We start from the raw sequence: 10,240 nt of genomic DNA, 5'->3' as shown, positions 1-10,240 counted from the left end.
TCCTGCTGCTCCCCCACTAAGTCAGAGAGATTAAGATTCTGAAGTGGTTTAATGTTAACACCAGTTTAATGCCCCTCTTCTGTTTTCTGCTGTACAAACGTAATGTGTCATTATTAATTTTCATGGAACTTTTTGGAGGTGAAATGAAACCAAATGACGCATTTAACAGCATTGTCTAGCAGCGCTCTGGATGACTGCTTTAAGGAGAAGTGGTGTAGTAAATGCACTTCTGCCCCTGAGTTTGCCTTTCAGTAGGAGCTCCTCAGTACACAGGATCTGGAGTTGCTGCTCCAGCATTACTGGGCCAGGAGTAACACCAGGACTTCATCACACTGGTCAGTAATTCCTACCCTGGAGAGACACAGACAGACAGACTCACACAGAGCTGTTGAAATAACAGTGCCCTGGGCTAGGAGTGTGTAGCTGCTTCATTCCCTTACAGCCAAAGTTAGTGTCTTCTCTTTAAAAGCAGGTGGATATAGTTTTCCTTTGCCTCTTTTCAGTACAAGTCTTTTCACTGGAAAGCACATCAAGACTCTCTCTTGTTTTTTAAGCCAGAGTGTTCAGTGAACCCTCTGCTGGGTTTGCCAACTCTCCCAGCATGTGAGAGGATGAGACACGCTCCAGCCACCCATGGAAAGGAATCTTCATTCATATTTCTTCTTCCCTCCCAAGTAATTCCCTTTCTACTTCAGGTCACTATATTTATGTTTAAAAGTAATCAACACATGTCCTTTAGCGTGTGTTTTATCCTGTAATACAGAAAATGGGCTTGTTGCCACTGAAGCTCTACAAAAATACTTCTAAAGCTGATTTTCCCCAGATTACATATTTTAGAAGCAGGAGCTGTGTCTGGCCAATAGAGATTTTTCTGTGTTCCCTAAATCCCTTCTGTCACGGAAAGGCGGATGCCCTTCTGAGCACTATGTGAAGCTCATGTAAGAGTACACGTCTCAAGCTCCAACTGCTTGGAAGCAACAGGCAAGACTCAGTTCCCTCTGCCTCCTCCCCCAGTTTTCCAGACTACTCTGTATAGTATATCAATCCTGTGGGAGTGCTGGCCACAAATGCAGCAAATCTCAGCTGAAGATATAAAAGATTTTGGAAATCTCAGCATGTCATTAGGTAGCTCCCAGGGATTTTAGGAACAGACCTAAATTGTCTCCAAACTTACTATACTGTTATAAAAAAAGGAGTGTCACAGATATCACGCTTTTAAAAAGACAAACACAGCCTGGGGTTATCACAAGGTGTGAAGGAAAACAATGTTTAGATAGCAATTATAACATTCTTCACTCTTACATATAAGTATTAGAGGAATACAAATTACTTTGATCTAAGGAAGAGGCAGTGCAATATTCCAGGTAGAATTTAGCAGGAATTTATTTCATGAGAAGCTTCATTAGCCTGACTCATTTTACATCACATGAGCTTCAGACACTCTGGTTTAGTGTATGTTCACTTCCCTCCACTGACATTTCAAAGCCTTTAGAACAGTCTTCTCCCCAGCTCCACCCTGAGTGAAGGCAGCTTGTAAATGTGGTGAGGTGGTCTCACAAAGCAATCTGTGAGGAAGATATGGGGGTTCACTCACCCCCCTGTGAGACTGATGGGCTTCAGGTTCCTCAGGCAGCTGCCTTGTATGTTCAGATTTGTCAGAACAAACTTAATATAAAGATGATAAAGAGTCAGAAGAAATCTGGACTTAAAATGCTAGGAAATAAGCATGGCTTAGGTAGTCCATGTTACTTCTCTGCAGGACATTGTTCTAGTTCTAAAAGGAATAGCAAGATAATTGAAATCTCACCTGGTCTGGCAACACTATCAGTGAATGCCATTGGGAACATTTTTAATTAGCATTTTAATTATCAGATCTACTTTGGAGCCCTCCTAAAATCTTTCTAAACAGATTTGTGCAAAGAGCACTCTGCTATCACCTGACAATGCAAGGCGGGATGATAGTTTCTTTGGGATTCCAGCCCTACTGATGCATCAATCACTTTGCTGCAGTAGCACTCAGTTCCTCTTACAATCTACGTTAGGAACAGGGCTGTAAATCCAAGGGCAAAACTGCAGGGGACAAGCCTAAAGGACACTGTAAAACCCATCCGGGTTGCTGCAACAATGTGAGCTCTGGACACTCGTCAGAGAGAAAAGCACTAAGCACTAGCAAGGAGTGTAGCAGCGCAAGTGTTCAGAAAGTCAGGTTTAAATCCCAGCCGTACCTTCTCTGGGTTTTATTGCCATTAGAAAAACACAGATGACACTGATCCATCTTAGTGAAATACTGCGAAGTTGGCGGTCTTTTGGCTATTTACAAGTGAACCGAGTGTTATATCCTTCCGTCCTTCCCATTTCATTCTTTTTTAAACAGACAAGATCTCATGAGATGAAAGGAAACTACCACACTGGTGCCAAAGTCCTCTTGTGGGTCTCTTCAGAAGCTGAGACCACTACTGGTAGTAGCCCAGGAAACACAACAAAGAACAGTGCAAGTTTGGATAGTAGCTAGAGCTGCAGACCTAACAGCAATGCAAAGTAAAGCAAACACAAGATAGAGCTGGAATGATGATTGGCAGAGATGTGATGTCTCTACTGCTGGAGATGAAAGTGCTATGAATAATTAGCCACCTCTGACCCAGGAAAACATTGACTTCATTTGCAGCACAAAACTGATTGCAGATGGTATTGGGGAGGGAGAATCAAGCTATTCACTGTGCTTTCCCCCATCAGAAAAATTCATTTCCTCTCTGCTGTTGAGCAATGAAATATACCTGATTGGATCTGCTGAGACAGCTTTGCATAGAAGATTTGCAATGAAGAGTGAAAAAGCCCATGGGGTGATGCCAAAGGTAATCCTATTAAAACAGTAGGCTAGAGGGGAAAATGCACATCTATCTCCTAATTTAATAAGGAATTAAATAAATCCCTTAAAGGAACAAATTTATTTGGACCTTTCTTTGAAATTTTACCATCACTGTTGCTGAATGGGATGCTGGATATCAGTGCATGACCAGGGACATTTCTCATCCCCTACAACTCCTCCTGTTCGTTCCCATTACTCTTTACTTCTTCCCACTCTGCCAGCTGCTTCCTACCTTTGTTCTCCACTGCTTCCTCCCTTCTCCATCTGACTCATGTCCTTGCTGAGTGCCAGCTCTAGTCCAGACCTGCCTGCTGTTGGGTCTCACTTTCACACAGATGACACCTTCATTTGGGGCTCTCAGCACGCTCTGGCCACTGTAATTCATTTCCTACAACCATGACTTCAAGGCTTAAGAGGGAGAAAAAGCAAGGACATGCTCTTATAGTAGGCTGAGATACTTGTCTGCTGTGTGCTCTTCTCAAACACATTTACCTGTCCTCAGCTGACATGAGAAGAGTGAGGCATCTCCAGCTGGAGCAGGGTCAGGCCATGCAGTGTGACCAGGTTGGTAGGTCGGAGATGGACACATCAGATGCTCCATTAGAACTGTTCTGAAAACAGAACTGCAATTTTCTTTAAGAGCTATGGCTTCTCCCTTTACAGGTTAGGCAAGCAGTCTGTCTACCACCACTTCCAGCAAACAAGGGGACAAAGAATTCCCTTGCTGAGGACCTTATTATTCAATTCCTATTGAACCATCTGAGGTTACCCAGATTAACTAGAAGGATGGCTAAGAGATACTGCTTGCAGAGGCGTTAGTGGTAAAAATCAGATCACAAACATAGTTTTCTAGGATATGATGCTGCTTGAAGACTATCAAGCTTCCATTAAGCATCCTCTAGGTGAACCATCTGTCATCATTCCTAACACAAAAACCAGACTGCTATGTTTACTGCAAAAAAAACTGTATTTTTCATCAATCACCTCTTCACCTCTGTGCTCATACCTACATACCCTCTTCCATCATACCACAAGGCTGCCTTCCTGCAATGCTATTAGAGTCCAGAGATGGGGAGTTCTTTTCTCTGTACTGTGATCTACATTTTATTCCACTACTGGATTCATCCACTGAGTTATCCAGATGGGCTGAAGAAACATCTTTTCACTTGGTTTTACTGACAAAATATTCCCAGCAAGAACTCAGCTGTCCTTTTGCATTTCACATTCACATTTTGCTACAGCACTGTCTGCTCCCAGCTCTGACACACCAGTTCCAGTGACATCTGCTCAGTCTGGGTTCTCAGTACACACAGAGAACACATTCAATCACTGAAAATGTAAAGTGCAAAGGCAAAAAGCCATGAACTTCACAGCTGCAGTGTGCCCCAGACTGAAGATTAAATAGTGTTCGCAGATCTGCATTTATTTAAGTGATGTTTTCATACAGCAGCAGAGAGATATTCCTGGAAAAAGTGCCTAGAAGCAAGATTCCAAAGCTGAGGTGCCTAAGACGAAGCTCCTATACCCAGAATTAAGTCTTTAAGTAAGGGGTCTGATTTTCTTGAGTGTTGAACACACAGCTGCTGAGCCCACCTTTGTCAGCAACAGAGGAGTGCAAGGCTCTTTCAAAAAAGGAATGAAGAAAGGAAAAAGCCAGGCCACTTCCTAGGGCACGTTATGGTGGCATTCCATAGCTACCTTGAAGTTAGTGCTTTCAAAAACGGTTGCCTTCAGCCTCTTTACATCAGTTTCAAGCCTGCTGCCCAACACATTAAATACTGAAAAGTATACATGCATACGTGATTGCGTTAATTTACTTTTCAATTCCATTTAAAAGCATTTGTCATAATATAGAAAAATATTAACTGTAGGAAAAAGCCACCACAGTACATGAGCAGATAAAGCCAGATCTCAGTACCACAGTATGAGCTGTACAGATGGGATTTGCTCATTGCTATGGAGGCAGCACGTTTCCCGAGCCCTGCTCTGGCTCCCTTGGCAGCACCGCACCCACTGGGACTTGGGCACATTGCAAACCTGCATACATCTAACAGTGCTCTTACAAAGGACCTTCCCACAGTGGCATTTGACAGCACTTCCATCAATCTCTCAATTACAGCCGTTTGAGTCCTGCAGGATACACACTGAGTTTAGATACCAATAACAGAACTGGTATGAAAACATTTCACATTGCAAGATCAGTGCAATTCTGGTCAGCTCTACAGCGTTGGGATCAAGAGTCTTCTCATATCAACCTCTGTTTCCCTCCTAAACAGACAGCTTTCTAAGAACCTTTCCAGGGCTTTACTGGATTACAATGAGGATAATTACAGAACTGAGATGAATCCAGTGGCTCTCTCGTGATGGAATACAGCCTGTTCCAGCTACTTGGCTGCCAGCACAACTTGGCAGTGGCACACAGACATTGTTCTTCCATTCACTTTATGTGCCTGTCTCAAGGGAGGAGATGGCTTCTCTCCAGGTCTTAGGCACCCTTGGGTAGCAGTACTCCAGTGTAGGAGAACCCAGCACTCGAAGGAGGTCTGAAAAGTGAACAATGTTTGCAAAACACCCAAGAAGAAAACTTTTACCATAAAGGTTTTGGGCTAATGGAGAATTTTTAGGTTTCTTAGTTATTTCAGATTTTATTTCAGACACTGCATCTGCATTTTAATGTGATGAAGGGAAGATAAAAAGCAGAGATGATGGATCTACTGCTGAGAAAAAACTAATGTCAGCTACCACATAAATTTGGCTGATCTGGCCTTTCTGTTACTCATATTATGCCACTGCCAGGTGGACAGTGCCTACTTCTTTCAGCTTTCCAAAGAGGAACTGGTTAATTACTCTACAGACTCTAAATTAAGAGGACATACATACCCATTGGTAAAGGCACCAGGTGAATCTCTAGTCACTAAACAATAGAGGGAGGACAAGGGAAGACAAGTGCAGGGGAGATAAGCAAGACACAATTCAGCCAATTATTCTGCAACAGCATAGTTAGAATCATGGAATCACAGACTGGTTTGGGTTGGAAGGGACCTTAAAGCTCATCCAGTTCCAACACTCTGCCATGGACAGGGAAACCTTCCATTAGACAAGGTTGTTCCAAGCCCTGTCCAACCTGGCCTTAAACACTGCCAGGGATGGGGCACCCACAGCTTCTCTGGGCAATCTGTGCCAGGGCCTCAGCACCCTCACAGGGGAGAACCTCTGCCTAAAATCTAACCTGAACTTCCCCTATTTAAGTTTGAACCCATCACTCTTTGTCCTGTTCACTCCAGTCCCTGATGAAGAGAAACAGTTAGGGGAAAACTGCGGGTTTTTTTGATGGAGTACTGACACAAGCCACATCTGAAAGTGCTGAAGTCTTCTCCAGTGAAAGACAGGAATTAGGTAGTAAAAAACTAGCCATGAGGGCTGATTCTGTCATCTCTGATCCAATCTCAGCACAGGTCCCTCAGAATGACAGCAGCAACCCTGAGTCTAAATGATACTTCTGACAGTACATCAGTAGCGTTATAAAGGATCACAGCTGCTCTGCACAAGACAGTTCAGCTGCAGAAGTGCTGAGGGCAAAAAGGAATAAACCACAAGATCTTCTTAGGACAGAGCAGCCCAGACAGAACATACAAACCTGTAGCCTGGATAGCTGTGCTCTGCCATCTGCACACCTTCAGCCACAGCACAAGAAGATCTCTGGTTCTTTGAAACCCTGATCAGGAGCAGTAGATAGGCTTGGGAAGGAGGGAGGGAACAAAAAGTGACATGAAATATCTTTGACAAAATTCTGCTGATAGCAATCTCACACAACAACACTGGTGGAAGGAATCACTCTAGAGAAGTGTTATACATGGTGGTACTGTTGTATCTTAGGCATGTCCTGCCCACCTGATGCCTTTCCAGGCAGAAGCTAGAAATAATCATGACTCTGAAGGCAATAAAAAAATGCCAAGCAGAGTTCTAAAACTTCATTAAAAAATGTGCACACAAACAGCACTAAAGACCTGTCCCTGCGCTGCAGAGTGGGGGAAGGAGAGGAAAAGATCAAAATCATTGCCTGAAAGGACCCACAAAGTCACACCTGGTGGAGCTGTTCCAAAGTGCCTTTTGCCTGCTGTTCTGGTTGGGAAGAGCAAAGAGGAAATGTGAAAGGTAGAGAAGAATATATGAACTGTTACAGAAAAAACGAGTTTTGTCAACTTGTTTGATTGTTTTTCATTTGATACAAGGGACACAGATTTGAAGCAGCTCAGAAGCTGCAGAACAAACAAACAATCTCAGTAACGAGCAGCAGCTCTTTCCAATCTAAATAAAGCAGCATATTTAGTAAGTTCTTTAAGCCCTCCATTTTTTCCTTCCATCTACCCAGTTGCAACCAGGGAAAACAATTGATATTTCAACTGATGCGTAAAGAGAACTCCTGTTCCTTTGCTGGCCGTGTGACAGGACTCTGACTTTCTCTGGCAGGGTTTTGGTGGCATGCACAAGGCGTAATGGCTCAAACAGCAGCAATGCCCAACAGCCCTGCTCCAGCACTTAGAAACAGCTGTATTAACTCCCCAGTGCAGAATCCGGTGCTACCTGCCAAGAAGACATGCAGAAAGTGTTAAGACCTTCTACTCCTTTTACAGATCCTAGGGAGGAAGTTTTGTCTTTATTTAAGCCAAACAGATCAAACAGCTGATGGGAACAGTTTTCCTGCTTCAGAGACAGAGCCGCCCCAGGCTGTTTCACACAGGCACTGTACATTTGCATCACCTCTAAGTCAGCAGCTCTCAGCGAGGAAGGACAGTGCAGCTCCAGGGCACAGCTCACCATCCAACCTCTTGGCTTCGTTATTAGTCTTGCTAAAATGCAGAAAAATAACAGAAATAAAAGTCCTCTCCCCTTACATTACAAGGAAAAGCATTTGAAAAGATGATCCTTCTAAGTCAGCATGATCCTGCTAAGATCTAGGCACTGACTTTCACAAAGGAGATAAGAGTAGGAGTAGGAATGAGTTTGTCACAGACTTCATGTACGTCTACAGAACACCATTTGGCAGCTCTTGGTCATATGTCAAATGTGCATCTCTGCAGTATTCCAGAGACTTTTTCTGATTATTATTTTTGTTAAGAATAATTTAATGCTGACTTAACAAAAGTGATAAACAGATCATCTGTTTGCAGGGAAAATCATGAACGTAGCTATAGAGAAGTGCTAGCAAGCTGCTTAAATCTTACCACAGCTGAATGATGGGAAACATGAATCTCAAGATCTTAGCCTGTCTGCCTGTGTTTCAAGCAATCAGCTGTGGTGTTGAGGGCATCTGGTTTGCAGCTGTCAATGATTTTAGTAATCACAAACTTTATTTCTAGAGTTCAGCAATAGGGGTAGAATCTTTTGATTCTGTTACTAAGCCTCAGAGCTTGGTAAATCCAAGCTCAACACCTTTCATAGTATCTGGTTACCCTATAAAATGAATTCTTTTTCAAAACCAAATCATAACCTAATGCTAATATCCCCAGACGATTTCAGAATGAGGCTGCACATAATACACATGTCTACATACTGGGTACGAGAGCTTGAAGCACAATGGTTGTCTTGCATGTAGCTTCTGAGAAATTCTGATAAAAGACTAAGGCTGGTGCTGCTGTCACCAGCCAATACGATAGAATTCAACACATTCAATAATGTTATGGCCTCAAATACTGATGTGCACTTGTCACAGAACTCTTCCATCAGTTTCTAGGCATGGAGGGATGTAACTGCAAATGGTATGTAGTGAAGGTGCTGCTGGACAATATATTGTGTTGGTGAATTACACTTCATCTCAGAATTCAACTTCTTGACGAAGTAGTTGTGTGCCAGAGCCACATGGGTATCTCAGACACACACGTGGCACAGTACTGGTGTACCAGATCAACCCCAGGCTCCTGCGAGTCCAACCTCAAGTGTGCAATGAGTTGAGAAGGCCTTGAAGAATGTTTTTAGTGTTCCCAAATTCATCTTTATAATCAGGCAAAGTGAATTGTTCTCCCTCTAGCTGGAAGACAAATGCTACCAATTTCACCAGCTCTGCTGAATATAAGCAAGAGGTTTTAATCAAGACATTGCTGCCAGCCTAAAAAATGTGAAGACAAGCACTTAGCACCTCTACAAACTGATGTGTCCATATACAACAGTAAAAATCCCTTGTTGGACATGCATTCTCTGTCAACACATGAATTTCCAAAAAGTCAGTGGTATAATGGCTTTGATTAGTTTTTACAAGCAGAAAAAGTTGCTCAGTCTTTCAGAACATCAACTTTTCTATTTCAGACGAGTCTTACACTCTTACTGAGTATCACTACAAAGTTGCTCTGTTATTTCCCGTACTGGCATGAGCTCTGGCCAAATTTCACTACCTGGGTTTAAGTCAGGTTTCAGAACAGATTATTTTAAAATGACTGGGAGAGAGGGAGAAACAAAATCCTGCAGTTGCTAAATTCCACTATTTATAATGACATCAGACATTCACAGTTGTGACAGGAATATTGTGCTTTATGATCTTTATGGTTCACTGCGAAAAACAGGCAAGATTCAGAACACATCACAATTCACTTGCTAGTATCTTCCTCAAGCTTTGGCTTTAGGGTGCTTCTGGGAACATCAAACAATGGAATTTGACTACACTAATCATAGTCGTGTCGGGCACCTGGTCTGATACTATGATAATAGATACTACATCTCAAGTCTTCTGCACTTTAGAGATGAGAGCTCAAATGCATAGTTATATTTAAGTGGTGTTACAGCTACTACTGTTCACCCATAAGAGGAGACACTTACCCAAGACCTGAGGATACGCTGAAGAGTCTCAAAGGATTAGACAGAGGCTGTTAACATATTACATAGATGATCACATCCCTCCCCTCTGGAACCTGGCACTAACTTTGATAGTTTCTGCTTCTCTTATTTCAAAGAACTGAAACACTTTTTGTACTCTCTACATTTTCTAAATTCTACAGGCAGATCTTATGCTCCTGAGAATTCATAGGCCTCCCTTCCAAATTGCCACAAGACATTCTGCCTTAAACACCACTGGCTTGTTTGGGTCAGGAGTCATGCCTGTGACAACTCTATCACTGCCTTCTGGAGCTCCCAGCTCCCCAGCACGCTCGTGCCTGCTTTGCAGATGGGGGAGGGTAGCCATATGCCAATGGAGTAGCAATTTCTGAGTCACAGTCAGAAGCATCCAAAAAAAGTCAGTATGCAGGATTTTCGGCCATATGGAGGAATTGTTATTTGGATTTTTCCTCTAGCTGTATCTCATTAAGCAAAAAAGACAAAGGGGAGGACATTCTTTTCTTCTTTACAAATCTTGTCCCAGAGTTCATCTTCATTTGACAGACA

The sequence above is a fragment of the Nestor notabilis genome, unplaced genomic scaffold, assembly GCF_000696875.1.
Source record: "Nestor notabilis isolate BGI_N333 unplaced genomic scaffold, ASM69687v1 scaffold2211, whole genome shotgun sequence".
Lineage (NCBI taxonomy): Eukaryota > Metazoa > Chordata > Aves > Psittaciformes > Psittacidae > Nestor > Nestor notabilis.
This window is presented reverse-complemented; position numbering follows the sequence as displayed.